This window comes from Mustela nigripes, chromosome 14, assembly GCF_022355385.1.
Source record: "Mustela nigripes isolate SB6536 chromosome 14, MUSNIG.SB6536, whole genome shotgun sequence".
Taxonomy (NCBI): Eukaryota; Metazoa; Chordata; class Mammalia; order Carnivora; family Mustelidae; genus Mustela; species Mustela nigripes.
Genome location: NC_081570.1, coordinates 4,770,958 through 4,789,404, shown reverse-complemented (window position 1 = coordinate 4,789,404; position 18,447 = coordinate 4,770,958). Strand labels below are relative to the sequence as shown.

Here is an 18,447-nt window from a genome sequence, read left to right as displayed (position 1 = left end):
TCCTGGCCCCATGGACAGACATGGGGTATCATATCTTGGAGAGGTGGTCTGTCTGCTTCCCAAAGCTCGTCCTGGCCCCATGGACAGACATGGGGTATCATATCTTGGAGAGGTGGTCTGTCTGCGTCCCAAAGCTCGTCCTGGCCCCATGGACAGACATGGGGCATCATATAGGCAATGGAGCCCACCACCCAGGGTCCAGATGGAGTTCTGGAGGAGGCTGGTTTGGAGCATGGGACTAGAGTGCCCACCTGGAATGAGTCCCAGCACAGCAGCCCCCTGCACTGGGCCAGATGCTTGGGGATAATGTCACCTCCCGCACCCCTTGTCACCTTACCCAGTGAATCCTGACCTTTAGACATGGGAATCCGGTAGCTCCCCAAGGCCCAAGGCCGAGTTTCTCCAGGTCCTCAGGGTGCCAGGACAGGAGCAGGACGGGTCAGCCCTGAATGTGCTTGGGCTCTTGGCTCTGCTCAGCCTCCATGCCCACACCCAGACTGGCCCCACAGGAGACAGCAGGTAAATGGAGTCACTCATTCTGAATATAGGCCAGGCAACCCGTAAGTTTCCAAGGTAGAGCGCAGACAATAAAATAGTGCCTCGAGGTAAAAGGGCCCGTGTGCTAGATTAGCTCCCTGGCCTGGGAAAGCAAACCTCCCCGTGGCTGTCAGATGCCCCCTCCTCCAACAGCAGCCTGCACAGAGCCCTCCCGTGCCCATCTCGGTTACCCTCTTGCCTTCCCCAATGCTTCAGAGGCCACAAGGTTTTCCCATCCTTGTCCCCCCGCCCCTGCCTTCCCTTGGCCTCCCCCCTGCTCCCCCAGGGACTCTGTGTTTCCATCCCGCAAGGGGCTTCTGTCAGCTCCCAGAGACACAGCCTCTTCCACTCCGCTCCCACACCTGCGGTGCTAAGGAAGATCAATGACTCCCCCAGACCCACGTGGGTCTGCCCACGTGTATCACACTGGAGGCTCCTTCGGCCTCGTGGCTGCCGATATGTCTCTAAGGGACCAGACAGGGCAAATGAGCAGAGAAGCTGGGCCTGCACTTGGCCAGGGGCCCTCGGTGGAGGTGGGTACTTGCCTTCCTGCTGAGCCTGGGTTGGGAAGGGTCTGGAGGCCACTCCTTTCTGCCTGTCTCTGGGCCAGGAAGCAGGCTGTTTACAACAACACTAAGGGAACCGGCTGGGCACGTGTGAAAGGTCTGGACACCCAAGACTTCTGGAACCCAAAGAGACCCAGCAGGGGCTGCAGGAGGGAACCCTGGCAGAGCCCAGCCCCAGCAGACAGCCCCAGAGGGAGAGGCTGGGAAGGATGGGTCTGGGAAGCCACAGGCCACGGAGAGACGGTGTGGCGGTGGGAGAGCATCCCCGACTGTGAGCTTCAACCTGACCCCCAGTCTCCAAAGGGAAAGAACATTCCCAGGAAGCATGTCTTTAGAGGGGGGCAGGAGCTCTCCCCAGGGCTCAGCACAGAGAGCCAGGCTGCTGGCCAATCGCCCCGGACCTAGAAGCCCAAGGCCCAGCCACTCGCCAGGGCCTCAGAACAGCATCTCCAGCTGCCAACTCCAAGTGCCAGGCTCTGAGGCTGGGTCTCCTGCCCTTCCACCTTCTAACGGCAGCCCTCCCAGGAGCTCCTTCCGGGAAGAGAGGGCGGTAAGCAGCCCTGCAGATGGCGTGGGCATTTGAAATTCGTGAGGAAGACGAGCTGGACGCGGACACAAAGCCACACCAGCCGAACTCTTCCGCCGGCACCCGAGGGCACCCCGCGGCACCCGACCCCTCCCGCTCAGAAGGCTTCTCGGGCAAACACAAGGAGACGGTCCCTGTGTCTGGCTCCCCACGGACAGAGGTGTGCCTGCCTCCTCTCCCGGCAGCCACCAATGACGGGATTGGTAAGCCGAGGCGGCGTGAGCATCAACCTATGCAGAGGTGTGTGCTCGGCTCCGCCCTCGGTCATGGCCATGGCGGCAGAATAACCAGAGCAGCCGTGGGAGAGCCGGCACTCACTGAAGCCGAGCATTTCCCTGGGCCCTGGCTCCCAGTGCCCCCCGCGGCCCTGTGGGAGTGGCACCACGACCTCACTTCCCGTGGAAAAAAAATCATCTTCAGGATGACAGTCTGGGTTGAACCCGTGGTATGGGTTGAACCCGTGGTATGCCCGGGTCAGGCAGCCGCAGACAGACAGGCTCGTCTCCCCAGCCTGCAGGGGAAGGAGGGGGCAGCGTCGAGCAAGGGGACACCTGGGGATGGCTCCAACAACAGAAAGGGCTTTCCATGCATCATCTGCAAAAAAAGCCAAGTGAGGGGAAGGGAGGAGAAAAGCAATAAAAGCAAAGATCAATTGTGTTGAAGACAATGTGCCAGAAAGACAGATCTTGCTGGAAATTCCTTCTGACTGGACTCTGCCAGGATCAGAGTATTTTTCAATCCAAGATTAAGCAAAATTCGTTTCCATCATAACCTCCTACCCATCTGTGTCCAATCCCCCGCTCTCATTTTTATCGCATGCACGATTTAAAATCTATCTGCAGCTTTCTCCCTACATGCGTTAGTTGAGGACGCACCTCTAGCTTTAAGGCAGGCGGAGAAGCACATGGGGCCTCGGGGGTGTGCGGAAGGAGGAAGCCTCCGGCTGGGTCAGGGCAGCGGGGACCCTGCCTGCGGCAGGGGTGGCTGCGGCCGTGGAGCTCAGAGGCCTCATGGCCTGGCTTGGGCCGAAACAGAACAGACAGGAGGAACCTAGAGCCTAGTAAGGAGCAGGACGGGGGATGTGGAGGGCAAGGAGATGTTAGGATCATGAGGTCCCCGGTTCGGGGACTGGGTGGACATCAATGTCACTGTGACTGTAGCCAGGACAGAAGCTGGACATTTGGCAGTGCTGGTGGTGCTGGTAGTGACGTTGTTGGGAGGGAAAAGGCTCCCATCTGAGCACGTTCGTTGAGAGGGGTCAACAGCACGCACGAGGGGCACGTGGAGGGTCGGGGGAGGACAGAACTCATGAGACGGGATGAGATCCGCCCGGGGCAGAAGGCAGGGCACTGGGAATCCAGGAGGCCAAGGACAGGATTCGAGGGGATTTTTACCTTTAGGAAAAGCCAGCAACGGAGCTGGGGGCCAAGAGTTTAGCAAGAGAAGAGGGACCCAAGAAATAGCATCACAGAAACCACAGCAACGAGAGTGGGCAGCACCACGGAACATCCCAGGAAAGACACGCCGGCAGGACGGAAGAGCCCCTAGACTCGGCAGTAGGGCCTCCTCGGAGCCGTTTCCGTGGCCCGCGCGGGTGTCGGAGGAGGATGGAGGAGCCTCCCTACTGAGCACCGTGTGTTTCACCCATTCTCTCGTGACTCCTCAACACCATGCCATGCTGGGGAACGTCGCTGTCCCCTTCCTCTGTGGCGGGGCGAGGTCAGCTCAGACTGAGCTCGCTGCTGCCGGTCCCACAGCGGGGGAGGCCTCCCACTCTCTTTGTCCCTTGTGGAGGAGCAGGCTCCTTTCAGGCAGAAGGGGTATGTCAGGGAGCAAGAGGGTACCTCTGGGGCTTTAGGAGACGGGAGGGAGCTGGGAATGGGACGCAATCACAGGAGATGAGGAGAAGCTCCCGGGAGCAGAGCTGAGGTCCGGGCCGTGCCTGAAAACCACACATCGGATACTGGACCCCTTGACATTGTTGTGAGGGTGACGCAGAGCTGCCGCCTCCCAGACAGGGTAGTGCCCACACTGGGGTCTTCAGACACTGGGTCCCTCTCTGCACTAAGCAGCTCATCTGAGTGACGGCTGCGGTTCATGAGGCCAAGGACTGCAGTGGGACCCACACACTCAAAGCCACGCCCTTGGCACAAATGTGGACAAGTCAATTCCTACTTATCCCAGATGGAAATCAGGCTCAAGATGCAGCTTGACTGACAACAGATCACCTTGCAACGGGCAGCCTCCCTGCCCCTCTAGTGTTCGCTTCTCCTGCTGGTTCACTCACCGGGGAGTGCAGAACGGCCTCTCAAGACCCTTCCCAGCCTGTCTGGTTCCCCTCACTTGAAGTCCTGGCAGGCGGGCAGGAAATTTAAATGTCCCAAACTTCCCCGGGGAGAGGCTAGGCAAACAGCAAGACCAAAATAAACATATCCGAGTTGAAACGTAAAAACACCTAAAGCAAATGTCTGTGCAGCTTTATTTATTCTGGAACTCCTGCTTGCTGCTGTCCAGCTAAAATCACGGCTCACGCTACGAGCAAGCAGGGTGGGGGTGTGCAGTAAGACAGGAGAGCGAGCAGGGCTTCTTTCGCCAGCTGAAGCCTCCGGGAGCGTGATGCCTCCTGCAGCCAGATCCCAAGCCTGAGAATCCTGGGCTCATCTCCTGCCAGACCTGGCTGACCTGTCCTAAGACACAGTACTGACCTGTGAGGGGAGACAGAATCCCACTCTGGCTGGGGAGGGGGTCGCAGGCGGCCCTGAGCTCTTCCGTCCCATGACCCCTCATGTTTCGTCAGAAAAGACTTGACCCCACACTGCTCCATCCATCCCCTCCAGACGCAACATCAGGAGCTACGTGACAGGTCTGGGACTCTGCCAAGCGTGTAGAGAAGGATGGGGGCTGGCAGGACCGGCCTCTCACTGGTTCTTACCCCAGGGCTGCTCTGCGTGGGTGTGAGCCAGCCCGGGCCTCCCGACCTTGGAGCAAACCTTCTCCATTCCTGAAGAAGCCACCTAGCCGCTGTCCAGGGGCTGCCCAGTCCGGACAGGCTACAGAGCAGCCTTCTGGCCTGCCTGCCTGGGACCCAGGCCCAAGGGTGGGTGTGTGGGAGGCTCCCATCAGGCCCTGAGTTGGAAATTAAGGCCGCAGCCTCCAAGGGAAAAGAGGCAGGCAGGGGTCCCGTTGAGTATGAGCCCACTGGGAAGGAAGGCCCTTCTCCACACAAAGGCAGCTTGGCCTCAGAGCTCCTCTCCAGTCCTCAGAACGGCCCTCGGAAGGGGGCATCGCCCCCCCCTAAACAGTAGGGGGCGCTAGACCTCCTTGGCGAGGCCGCAGTCTAGGGTGGGAGGCAGGTGTCTGCAGGGGGGTGGGAGGCAGGTGTCTGCAGGGGGGGGGGGAAGGCGGGTGCTCCCAGAACGGAGGACAAGCCAGCTGGAGGTTCCTGTGGGGAGCTGATCCCCAGAGCCGCACCCCTGTCCCTCCTGGTTAAGAACCACGCCACGTCCCAGTCACGTGCTGAAGTGATTTGAGTTTTATGGTCTGTGATTTAGCACACCTAGACTCGACGATCTCTATCCTAATTAAATTAACAAAAAATTAAGAGTGACAAAATGGCAAGGATTTACTGATTTATCTAATGTGTGCCCTTGCTGCTTAGATGGGTACAAACCCCTTTTAACTGTGAGTAAAATAAAAACGACCATCAGGCATTTGAGTTTCTCCTTGGCCAAAAATTTAGCCATGGATTCAGAGAAGGCCCTCTAAGGCCAGCACGTCCCCTGTAATGATCGTCACACACAGCGCGGCGCCTGGTGGGCATCGGGCAACCACTGGCCCCGGGTACCCAGCAGCAGCACCCGGCGAAGTCTGCGGCCCTCGAGGGCCCCGCCACTCCCAGAGCTCCGTGAGAAGCAGCGAGTCCGACTGCGTGGTGGACGAATGGAGCCACGGCCGGCCTGTCCACCTGTTGTCCCAGGTGCCCACACCCTGCATCAAAGCCTCTCCATGGGGCCTTCCTGAAAGGGAAGCTACAGCTTCCCCATGATCCCTCTGCCTTCCCAGAGTGGCCCCACGTGGGCCGTGGGGGGCAGCTCGGAGGAGAGCTGCAGGCCTTCCTCTGCCGCACAGACCTCCCGTGACACCGCAGCCTGAACGCTCCCTGCTGTGCTGGTAGGTCTCTGTGTTCCCCTCTGGACCCCCAGCGTGGATCGTAACGGCCGGGTTGTGGGGGGAACCCATCCCCTTTGGTCCTCAGTATCTCCATCGTCCTCGTCCTCATTGTCATTGTCATCCATCACCACCGTCAGCATTACCACCCCCCCTCCCCTCCTCCTCCTCAATGCCATCAGCAGCAGTGTCGCTAACGTCCCCGCCCTCGCGGGCCACGGGCTGCTCTATATGCTTCAGGAGCAGTAGCTCACCTCAGCACTCTCAGCAAGTCCGGGAAGTAGGTCGACTATCATTTGCCCTCATTTTACAGATGAGAAGACCGAGGCACATGGAGGTTAGTTATGTGCTAATAAGAGACAGAAGCAGGATTTTCACCAGTTTGAAGCTGTCTCTAGAGTCCACATTCCGGATCACTACCCTACACTGTGTTGAGCGCGTGTACGGATGAAGGTTCTGTAGCTGTTAGGGAGCCCCGGGAATAAAGGTGCTTCTACTATTTATATTTGGCAACAAGATCCATCTTGGCCTCCTCCTTCATTTCCTGTGGCAAAGATCTCCATCTGTCAGTGAAGTGGGGCTGGGACCCACGCCCTCCAGGCCTTATGCTGTGTCACTCCTAAGTCAGTGTCACTCCTAAGTCAGTGCGCTCTTGTTCCGTGACGATGCGATGATTGTGCTTCTGACCCCCACGGAAGAGCCAGCTCCATATGATGGTCTGTCTGTGCACCACTGTCTGCCCACAAACTTTCTTAGGCCCCACCATTGCATGACAGAATACATTCCTGCATTGAACCCTGTGTATATACATAAAATATAGAAATTCTTGGGTCTGCATGTCCATGTGTCCGTAAGTCCATGTGTGTGTGTTTAGATAATAAATCACTGCGATAATAAATCACTGTGACAAAGCGGTATGCAATAATACTTTAGGTCGATGTTTCCTTTCATTTTTCCCACAAGCAGGAAGGTGCGTAAATATACAGAGAAACAAGAGAGCACTGGATTGGACATGTGAGTGATGGTCCAAGTTCTCGGACCAGGCTCGCTACAGCGGGGCAAGAACACCTACGCGCTGGGTTATTATGGAACACAAACGTGGCGAGGTGGTTTACCAGCTCCGCAAAGGAATTTACCAGTTGCCCTAGTGGTGGAGCCTGGCCTCAAACTGAGGAGCCAGGGCTGTGCCTGTCCGGGGGAGTGATGATAACTCTCACCATTTTCCTGGCCCTGTCTGTACCTGGGCCTACACTACGCACTGGAGAGTGACTGTCTCATGTATCCTTTACAACGGGCCGATCAAGTACCTGGTTTTATCCATTTTATAGATAAAGACATGACCTTCTGAAGGCAGATCCTAATTTAGCTAAGGCAAACAACCAGCCTGCATCGAGATCTCTATGGCAGAGACAGCTTCTGTACCCCTTTACCCAAAGTTTTCTTCTTGGAGTACTAGTTGGTTCTGAGGCCACCCAGAAGAAAGACCATATTTCCCAGCAACTCCTGCAGTTATGTGTGGCTGTAATGGAGCTGTGGCCAATGGGATATAGGCGGAAATGTTCTTCTCCCTGTTCTTGCTGCTGGAATGCAGGCTCTATGGCTTGAGGTCAAGCAGCCATCTTGTGCCACGAGGCAGAAGCTGCGTAATGAGAATGGTGAAATTACTATGGGAAGCCGGGACCCTGATCATCTACCAGCTGCCATGCTGGCTCTTGATCCCCTAACCAATCTTTGCCAAGGCAGAGAAATCAAACTATCCTAGTTAAGCTACTGCTGTTTGGGGGTTTGGGTCACTTGCATTCCACTCTAATATAGTCTATCTGACTCCAGAGCACATTTTCTTAACCACTTTCCTTAGAAAGCAGCCAATCTTCATCAACCTTCCAAGTCCCTAGGACGTTCTGATGAACCCTTGGCGCAGTGTCTGGTCCAGAAGAAGGCTCAGTAAATGCTTCCCAGCCCCTGACTTCCTTGTTCTGCGGCTCCTGCTGCTGCTGTCTGCAAACGCGTGGGACTCTGACAGCTTTGCTCAGCAATTCAGAACGACCTGGCCAAGCAGGCGAGCAGGCGAGGCCGTTTCCAGAAAGCCCAGAGCGCCCACCCCGCCTGGAAGGAAAGGAGGACCGCTATTTTGCTTCCAGAAAGTCTTCGAGCTATTTGCACCGAGCATGTATTCATGCCCGAGTCTTACTTAGGCACGATGGAATTAGGCTATAAAGAGGCCAAATTTTCAGCTCAGCAGCCGCAGTGGAAGGGTAGCCGGAGCACGGTGAAATCTGATCTACCCAGACAACCTTTCTGAGGACACCCAAGGAGAGGGATACGCGGGCTGATGGACAGTCACTTTCTGAGCTTGCAGGAAAACCAACCCCGTGGTCTCTTGGGAAATCCTTTTGCAAGAGCCACATTTGCATATAAATAATAGACATGTCGAAACATATGATGTCTGGATTCTGGTATTCATCCTAAGGGCTGAATGCACAATTTGTAATAATTTCTTCAAATTCTAGAGAAGCTCTTGCAGACTGTCCTGAGCACTGGCATGGAGTAATTAATTAAATTGCCATTATATTTCCCGAAGTGGTGACGGCTGATTAAGAATTGCCTCTCCCACGCTCACTTTGGCAGTCCTGTTCCAGCCTGGCCGAGGCCTCGCGGCGTCCGTGCTGGAGAACACGGGCGCACAGACACAGGTGGGACTTTCCGGCTCCCTGAGGTTGTGGGGTTTGAGAATCGAAAACTCCAGGAAGAGGAGGTGAGGCGAGGCAGTGGCTCGTACTGAAAGATCGAAGGGAGGAGTCAGAGGCAGAGACAGTTAAGTTCAATGCCCTTTCAATCCTGCCTGCTGGTCCAGGCGGCCACTGCCCTTGCCTTCAGGGACTTCTGCTGGCGGAGAGACACCGAGGTGCCCCGAATGCCCCAACGAGACCCCAACAAGAAGACCCATAGAGACAGCGCTTTGCTTTACGTTTCCTGGGCACGACACCTGCAGGGGTCTCTGCCACCAGCTTGAAATATGAGACCCCGGTGTTTGTTCAGGGATCCCCAGATTTCAATTATACCAAGGAAGAAACATTCCTGAAGCAAAGGATTCCCTGCAGATAATGGTTCTTCACGATGGGTCTTCACTTGTAATAAAAATATAACTTGAATGTTAAAGGTGAGTTTCAATTAAGGATTCCATCACATATTTTGCTCCAGACCACAATAAAAAAGGAAAAAAAAAAACCCAACACAACCTTACTTCACTGCCAACAGCGAGTCTCCCGTGACATCTCTTTGAAAACCAACTATTTTTGAAAGCCAAGTTAGAAAAACACAGGTGCTCTAGGGTATAAAGAAAGCGGCATTGTGTATAAAATGTAATACTGAGAGGTAGATCTTGGTATATTGACATTATAAAACCTGGGTAGCAATGGGAAACAATATTTTTACAAAGGTGGCAAGCATAAATGCCAAAGCTTCGGGCAAATTTATGGAATCTGTCTTGCAATGTGGCATTTCACCACCAGGGTGCTGAAGAGAGCCAGGTAAGGGGGGGTGCCTGGGGGACCCCCACCCAAGGCAGGCAAACCCCTGGCAGAACGCCTGTGTGGGGCGGAGAGCAGGGGGCCGCCGGGGAGCCCATGGGGGACATGAGCTTGGGAATAGCGGGAATAAAGTTCTGCCAGGAAACCAGACCTTGGCCCTGCGGCTCCCCATCTGAACACCTCTGGAGCCCACGAGCCCTCCCGTGCAGTTTAGCGCCAACGCAGGCTCTGATCTCTTTCAATCGAGATAAAATCCCCGCAGCACAAAACTCACGCTTTTGAAGTGTGCAATTTCATATGCCGGCGAGGTGGTTTTAGGACACATCCGGCACCCCAAAAGGAAACCTCGTATCCATCTAGGAAGAGGTTGCCCCCCCACCCCATGTCCCCTCCCCAAGACAGCCCCAGCTGTCCTGGGGATTTACCTATTCTAGATGGTTCACAGATAGGGAACCACACACCGTGACCTCTGTGCCTGGCTTCCTTCACTCAGGGTCGTGCTTCTGAGGCTCATCTGTGTTGTAGCTCGTGTCAGCACCTCGTTTCCTTCTACGAATGGAGAATGTTCCACTCCCAGGAGGTACAGCATTTGTGTATCTGTCCTTCAGCTGCGGGATATTTAGGTGGCTTCCTCCTTCTGGCCGTCTTAGCTGTTTAATATGGTTTTGCTCCGTTTCTCCGCATCAGGCTCTCTCTGGCAGGGCCTGAGGGAATCAGTCCCAGCCAAGCTGACCAAGCTTCGTCTGCTGCAGGAGTCAGTGACGGGGACGTGCTAACGTGAACCCAGTGCCTTCCCAGGATTTATTCCCGCCCTTGCCCCGGGATGTCACACTCATAAAAGTTGAGGGGATCTCCTCTAACACCCGCTTCCCACAGAGGCTCGGGTGTGTGTAGCCAGGCAAACTTTCTCTGTAGAAGGTCGGAGAGCGCATCTTTTTGGCATCGTAGGCAATAAAGTCTCTGTCGACCTTCTTGATTCTGCAGTCATGCCCACTATGTAAGTAAAAGGGCCGTGTGATAATAAAACTTTATTTACAAAAACAGAAGCAGGCTGGATTTGGTCCACGGGCTGTAGTTTGTCAACCCTTAGTCTGAACTAACTGCATTCTCTCAGCCAAAGAGATTGGGTCCAGGCACTCAGACGACCTAAACTGAGCCAATCAAAGTGAAGCCCAAGACTTTTTTGTCTGAGAGTTGGGAAAAGGGGAGTTCTTGTCTTGTTTTGGACAGTCGGTGATGTGTCTGTGGGGCCTGAATGCCTGTACCCATTTTACTAACATGAGGGAAGACAGCTGAGGAGCCCAAGGAGGAGGGAAATATGGAAAGCATCACAGAGAACAGGGCCAGAATCTTGATCGGGCCATGCCTGACATCCCCCTAAATCTGGACTTTCACTGCTTAACCTATGTTCTGCCCTTGCACATTTATTACTTGTCTTTCTCTCCAACGTGAGTGTTTATTAATTGCTATCTCCCCAAGGCCTTGAACTCCTTAAGTTCTTAAAAATTTTCTAAATGAATGAACTCCTGGAGTTTTTCGGGTCTCTCCTGGGGTGGTGGGCATAGAGAGGAGAGGTGGAGGAGCCAGGACAGCTCATGCTTCCTTGTGACCCCGCCCCTCTGGTGCTCTCCATGTGCCGGGTTGGGGTAGGGGCTTGCTGGCAGCAAAGTCCTCTTCAGAATAGCCATGCAGCAGGGGACCAGCCCCTCCAGACTGGTCCAAATCTGTCATCCAACCTGTGATCTCAGTCACAACAGCCTCTGACATGGGCTCGGGATGAAGCACCTGAGCAGCCCCCACGGAGAGGTGGTTTGGGGCCTGTGGCAGGGGCGGGGCCAAACGGTAACCAGTATCGGGCGCAGGGTGCATTGGCTTCCATCTCCAGGCCAAGAACAGTCCCAGGTCCAGAGCACAGAGGGTGTTTACGGTCAGGAAGACCTGGAGTCCAGTCCAAGTCCCATGATCCCCTGGGAACCTGCCCTCGGGCTACGACGTTTTCCTCCACTGGCCTGCCCTATAAAGCAGGTACACTAATTCCTATCCCTTAGGGGGGGCAGCGTCATTGAGGAGGAAGGGCCCCATGATCTCACTGGCACAGAAGGACCGGGGCACTTGGGCAAGCTGCCTGCCTCTATCAGACGCTGTTTTTGTCGACTAGTTCCAGGTTCTGGGCCAGGGTCACCAAGACAACAGCACATCTCAGCTCAGGCTCAGCGCATTCTCCTCCTGAACTCCCGGGAGCTAGCTAGCTTCCTTCTAGAAGGTGCGGCCTGCGTGCAATGCAGGGTTTCCGCGTAGATGCTCCCCAGGCAGACAGGCGGCTGTCGAGAGCAGACGAGCACGGGGCGAGCGCAGCGGAGGCACCTGCGGTCCCCTTATGCCCGCTCTCAGCCAGGTGGTAGCAGGAGCAAAGACAAATAAATTCATAATGAAATAAATAAACAAAGAGCTGTGTTCTGACTCTTCATACTTCTGCAATTTGAAACATTTCTAGACCGAGGTGGCCGGGATGCTGGAAATAAATGAGACCCAGGGGAGCCCTTGGGTGACCTTGAAATATTTATTCGAACTCCCTGTTAGTGTTTTAAAAGCTGAGGACTCAGGGGCTCTCAGGCCAAGGCAGGCAAGGGGGAGAAGCAGCTGGGAGACCCCTCTAGGACTGCTCCCTGCAGGAAGGGCCCGCTGGGCTGGGGACGGCAGAAGTTGGTCGCTGTCTTCGACTGCTCCATTCTGTCACCCCCCACCCCGCCGTGCCCCTCCCTGCGGCGCTCCCCAGGTGCTCCTGTCTTTGCCATCAAAGGGGGACTTAGAGCTGACTCCGTAAGCTTCTATATTTGCATTAATCCATGGAAAGGCTGTGATGGTGGGAAACACCTGATTCACAAATTCACAAACAAATCTGCCTTTCGTGTGTCTTGCCTGCGACCGGGTCCCTGATATTTAGGGGGATTCAGGCCGGGGAGAGGGCGCCAGGTCTGTGCAGGGAAAACACCCAGCCCACCGCTGCTTGGGGAGGAGAGATGCATCATGAGGGCTGAACACCTCACCCACCCCCACCACCACTGGTCCACGGCTGGCCTCTTCCTTCCTCTGCCAGCACACTTAACTCTGTGTGTCTGCCTCAGACCCCCAGCGGCGACCGGGAAGTTAAGGGCAGGTTGCCACCGCAGCAATTAATCTTTGAAACAGGTTGTTGCTTCCTCTGGGTAAGGTGACCGGAGCCCCTGTTGCAGTCGGGGGGTGTGACTGGTGGTTGGAAGAAGGCTGTGGGGTGGCCCCCAGGACCGGGCTGAGTGCCTCTCTAACAAGGTCATCTTGGCTTTCTCGGTGCTCCAGTGGAAATGACTCAGGCCACAAGCTCCTTAGTCACCTGCTTCCAGAACCCTCCAGTAACACACAGCTCCAGCAAGCATCGCTCCACCTCCAGCCCACCTGGCCAGGCTACAGCTTCCTGCCAGTTGTTTTAGCATGAATAATGGCCTAGTGCCTGGGCCCAGAGGCCTCCCTTCCCCTCCTCGAAGCCCCACTCGCCCGCTTCTGGTGAGCAAAGGCGCCTGTCACTCCCTTCCCTGCCATCCAGCGACTTCTACAGGTTCCTCCTGCGGCTGTCGCACCAGGATGCACCAAATCTCCAGGGCCACTGCTGTGTTTCAGGGATGCCAGAGCCTTCTTCCCCTCCACCCAAGCGAGGATGAGATGCGGCAAATTGCATCTGTGTTCAGGAGAAGCAGCTACTCAGGACCTTTTTGTCATTGTCCACAGGCCCCCTCCTTCTCGCTCCCTGCCTGCCCTCGCCCCACTGCTTAGCCGCACGGCCTGGGCGCCCGGGGATCGCAACCATCCGCTTCGTGTGGAGCGTGGCCATTCCTCCGTTTCCGGTTTCGCCCTGTCTCAGCAGGCTGCGAATGTAATACAGAGAAAACCACGCGACGCAGACGCACACACCATCACAACTTGGTGCCGCCCGGAGCTGTGGTCTCCAATGAAGGCTCCGCGGAGGAAGGAGCAGTTCAGGCAGGGCGCTCACTTGCTGCCGGTGCCGGGACGGGCGGTTTTCCACCAGGGACCCGGTGGCTTCCCAGCAATTTGTCAATGACACGTGCTGAGGCTGGGCTGCCACCCCGGGGCTGCAGCTCCCGGCACGGGCCAGGAGGCGGACTCCGGGGCCTTCTCCCTCGGCAGGGTCACCGGTCGGGACCCCTGCCCACTCTTCTTGCCTTCGCCCGGCCCAGAGCCGCTGGCTATCCCTGTTCATCCCGTCCGTGGGAGCGTTCTTTATTACCCAAGGAAATTGAGGATGTCCAATAGTGAGGGAGGAATAAATCATTGCTCTCCGCTAAATGGAGTAGTGCGGATCTGCTGAAAATGCTGCCTTTTATCAGCAGTGCAAATAATGAAGATTCCATGTGCTGAGAACGATGAAATGAGCCACCGCACTATTGATGGGGTATTTGTACAGCGCTGTGAGTTATGTTTCAAAACCAGGCTCTATTAAAGATGCAGAACCTTTTTCAGAAGCAAAAAGACTAATATTGCTCTCCAAATAATTTATAAGTTTCCCCACAAGGCAACAAAGCAAAGTTGTCTGGAAGCAGGCATTGGTTGTTTTGGGTTTCCTGCTGTCTCCTGGCTCCTTGGCTCTGCTGGGCTCTGGATGCTCCACGCTTCCTTCCCTCTGTGCGGGGGGAGGGTTCTAGCCCCGGGGAGAGGCGGTGGGTGGAGGCAGAGCATTCCTGCCCGCCTGCCTGGTGGCGGTGTCCACACCTGGGCCTCACTTTACTCAACAGCAGCCAACTCGGGGTCACAGAGTAGTGAGGAGAACTGATACCAGATCAACCAATTTCGCTCAGGAGCAGGTGTCTTCCTGACATCAGGGCTTTGGCACAGCTCCTCGGCCTCCGCGATTTGACTCCCAGCACATTTGGTGAAGTCTGGAGACATCCCTGGTTGTCACACTTGGCATGGCGGACTTGCCACTGGATAGCAGGACTCCCGTGGGTGGAGCCAGGGATGGTCCCCAACACGAGTGCCGCGGTGGAGAAAGTCCGGGTTAGTGTGTCCCTCTTAAATTCCCCGCTGCTGGCCAAGCGTGGGTGCAGGGAGTCAGCAAGGACCTAAGGCGCGTCCACCTGGGACCCTGGCCTGGTGCTGAAGCTCTGGAGCTCAAGAAGACCCGCCACGCCGCCCAGGGCCATGTCGGGGCCCCGTCGAGCAGCGTGAGGGCACAGCCACTGAGCAGCCTCGTGGGGTGGCGCTGAGAGGACGGGCTCTGGACAGTGTTTCGGGCTCCGGCTCAGGCCCGGCTGCCGACTGGCTCTGTGACCTGAAGCTGCTCGGTGAGGCTCCCCGTTTCCTTCCCACACACTGGCTGGCAGGGGCCCTGAACGAGCTCTCCCGCGCGAAGGAAGCACTTACAGCGGCGGGCCCGGTGAGCACGTGTAGCTCGGGCTGTTATCATTAATAGCCCTGACGATGATGGCCGTGACCGAGAAACACAGAGACGAGCTCACGTGTAAGCACGTGGTCTAAGTAAGACCAAGTCCCACCTCTGGTCCCTCGGGAACGAGCGTGCAACAGAGCCCGACCCGGACAGAGGCGCCCCTGCTACTAGTTGGTGGGTGTCTGGATCTTTGCAGTCTTTTGAGGGAGAAATCAAATACTAATAACAGAACATAAAACAAAATACCATAAACACACTGGCAGGAATCTTCACTAAAAAAATCGGCATTTTTTCATCTTATAATGAGATTTTGGTCTTATCTGGATTTGTGTAACTTGGCATCGGGCAAGTCCATTGTCCCCACCAAGAGCCCACAGTGGCCTCACCACTGTTACAGGGGGAGAACGGCTGGCGAAGCGGGGGAGAAGCTAAGCTGATGCAAGGATTGGCCTGGCAGTGGTTAAAGATGCAGCGAGACTGGGAGGGATTTAAGGTAGGACAGTGGCCGCCCCCCAGCAGCTTTGGCCGCGGTGGACGTGGGGCTCCAGATGCTGTGAGAAGAAAAGCACACCACCAGCCGCAGACACCTCAGGCACAGGCCAGAGGAGGGGGCCCTTGCAAAGAAGACAGGACTTCCCTGGACTGGCAGCTGAGGTCTGGTCAAAGGTGTGGAAGGAACCGGGTGGCCTCCAGGGGGTCTCTCGTGGGTCTCCACCACGGGCTGGTTGTAGGACCGAAGAAGACACAAACTCTTCCTACATTGCAGATGCCACGAGGCGCCAGAAGCAGCACCCCGATCCCGGGTGTGACAACCAAAAATGCCTCCAGGCATTGCCAGATATCTGTGGGGGGCAAAACCACTCCCCGGGGGGACCCACAGAGCCAGAGGCCATCCAGGCCTTCTCCAACCCTCAGAAGTGACCATAATGGAAACAGATTCCTATTTCCAGTGGAGTTTAAAGATGCGAGCGGATTTCTACAGGAGACCCCACAAAGGCAGGGACTATTCCCAGGGAAATCTGGAGACTTTTCCAGCCCCAGAAACAACAGAGGGGGTGAGGTAAGGCTGACCAGGAGATGTTAAAAGACGGGAGAGTGGAACACACAGAGCCCAGGACCCCAGCACCGGAACAAGGAAAACTGAGTGGCGGCACGGACGACAGGTGACAAAGACACACACTTGGGAGTTGGAATACATTTTTGATGAACTGTAAGAATGGAAAATTGGCATAATGTCTCCACTGATATGTTAATCCGTGTGGCATGTGATTTTAAACATATATGAACAAACACGTTCATAAATCGCGAAGAGCCCAGCAACGTCGAGTGTGAGAGCCCTTTCCCGACCACACTTCGCTTTCTCACCCGGCAATCTGTTAATCCCAGCACAGTAACACGTGGCAGCGAAGAACAGTCCGCGGGACACGAAATGTAAAAAGCGTTTCCAGTAATGTGTGTCTTCCCTCGAATCCGACCTGGATCATAATGGATTGTTTTACTCCATTTCTGGATATGCATGTTTCTTACGTATATTTTAAAACCCTTGGGTTCAAATGTACCTTATTACATTTTAAAGTCTTTGGATTGTAGCAGAAAAATGTTCTGCGCTATAAAACATGGAGCATAGTTGAGGTTTGATGGGTTTGCTTCTATTTTCTACCCCACAAAACGCTTTCTAAATGCCATTAAAATTTAGCATACACCGTAATAACCAAGCTGCCTTTGTTCCATGTTTAAGTCAATTGGCTTCTGAGCTTTATCTCTTTCATATACATCATCAAATAAAGTCATTGCTGCAGCCAGAGGTGAGGAACGTGACGCGGTCCCTGTAGACCAGGCCCTGCCGCCCCCACGGAGGGCTGGGAGGGGGCTGTGGCTGCTGGGAGCCCAGGGAGGAGAGGGGCTATGACGTAAGCGTGAGGACAACTTGTGGGTGGTGTCAGAAGTGAGGGTGCCTTCACCACCCCTCCATTCTGCAGGTGGTGCCAGGAGCGAGCCTGGTCTTACGGCTGTCCCCTGACTTCCCACTCATGGATGCTGGTGTGTAGTGGAAAGAGCACCAATCAGGAGGCTCAAGTTCAAGTCTCAACTCTGTCCTTCTGACCCTCACCAGCCAGGCAGCGTCGTGCCCAGGGCTCGGGTCAGCTGTGCTTGGACAGCATCCTGGCTTCCAACCCAGGCCAGCATGACAAACGGGAGTCCTCCCTCTGCTCCTGGGCCCCAGGCTGAGGGTCCCGTCCAGACAGTTCTCACCGAGGATTCCATCCCACCTTCTCCAGGTTCCCACGACAGCGGCAGAGGAGGGGGAGGGAGAAACTCGCCCAGCCTGGGACCTGCTGGAGCCCCCTTCGGCACCTGTACCTCCACAATCTGCCCCTCTAACCTTGAGCAACATGTCTGTTTTGACTGAATGCCCCCAAAGTAGAAGCAAAAACAGAGGAGGGGGAGGTGTGGCGTGTCCAAATGCAGTGTGACAGTCGTGGTGTGCTGAGAGGTCAGGAGAATGGAGCGGTGGAGGCATGGGGTTTACAGTGGGGCAGCTCCGGCGCAGCCCCGGCCATGTCTGACCAGCCGGAAGCTCCGGGGAGGAACGCTTCTCACCTCCTCCTCGCCCAGGCACTGGATAGAAGAGCGCTGGGTGCCTGCGTAGGCTAGCTACACTGCTGGGCACCGAGGCAAAGACGGTGTGTGACAAGTGCCACCATAGGTAGGTGGCCCGAGAGGACCCAGCAGGAGCCCGTGTCCTCGTGGGGGGTTGGGTGGCTGCAAAGGCTGTGCCAGCCCGTCCATCAAATGGGCCTGGAAAGCTGCTTCGTGGGTCAGCTGTCTGGACCCAGGGAGACAAGGGCCGAGAGCCTGCTGAGGGTCTGGGCCAGGGTGAGCCCCCCGTGAACAGGGTCTACTGCGGTGTTGGCACCCAGGGCCCTAGATGTGGTCCAACTCTTCTCCTTGTACTGGCTCAGGATCGGGGGACAACAGCAGAGGGCAGAACACCATGGGCCTCCCGGCATCTCCCCACAGGGCCCATCTGGGGGCTGCCCAGAGCCGGCCGGGAGCTCAGCCCCAGCCGCCGGGTTGGCCTCGCCGGAGGACTGCACAGCTGCCCTAATGTGTTATGATGGAAAGGAAGTACAAATAAACATAATAAATCTGGCGGAATGGTCATTATGATGTAGAGTTTGAAGCCGAGCCGGGACGGGGGCAGTCGGGTCCGTTATGTCAAGGGAGCTTAGCGCGAGCTCTTCCGTTTTACCTGGGGCTCTGTTCTTTACAGCAAATTGGACCTTTCGCTCTGAAAGAAATAATTACTCTCCGAGGAGAAGAGCGCTGGCCATGAATGCTGATATGACACACAATGTCACCTTGCCAGTCAGGAGCGCTCCAGCTCCTCGGCTTGGGTCCCGTCCAACTCCCCGTTTCTGTCTCATCATGGAGGTCACCTCTCTATAGAATTTGTTGATGATCTCCAAAATGACAAGTAAGAAAGGTCCTGTCAGCAGGATTTTTTTTTTTTTTTTTAAGAGGAAAGAATGGCCCAGAGATGAAGAAGCAGGCGGCGTGGGGGTGAGGAGAAGGGAAGGGACCCAGAGATGAGGGCAGAGGTCAGATTTTGCATAACCA

General features: G+C 55.7%; 1 protein-coding gene across 12 annotated transcripts in view; it reads right to left on the bottom strand.

The window, feature by feature from the left end:
• Positions 1–18,447, bottom strand: part of CAMTA1 (calmodulin binding transcription activator 1) — an 822,863-nt gene that overhangs the window by 283,416 nt on the left and 521,000 nt on the right. The window lies entirely within an intron of this gene.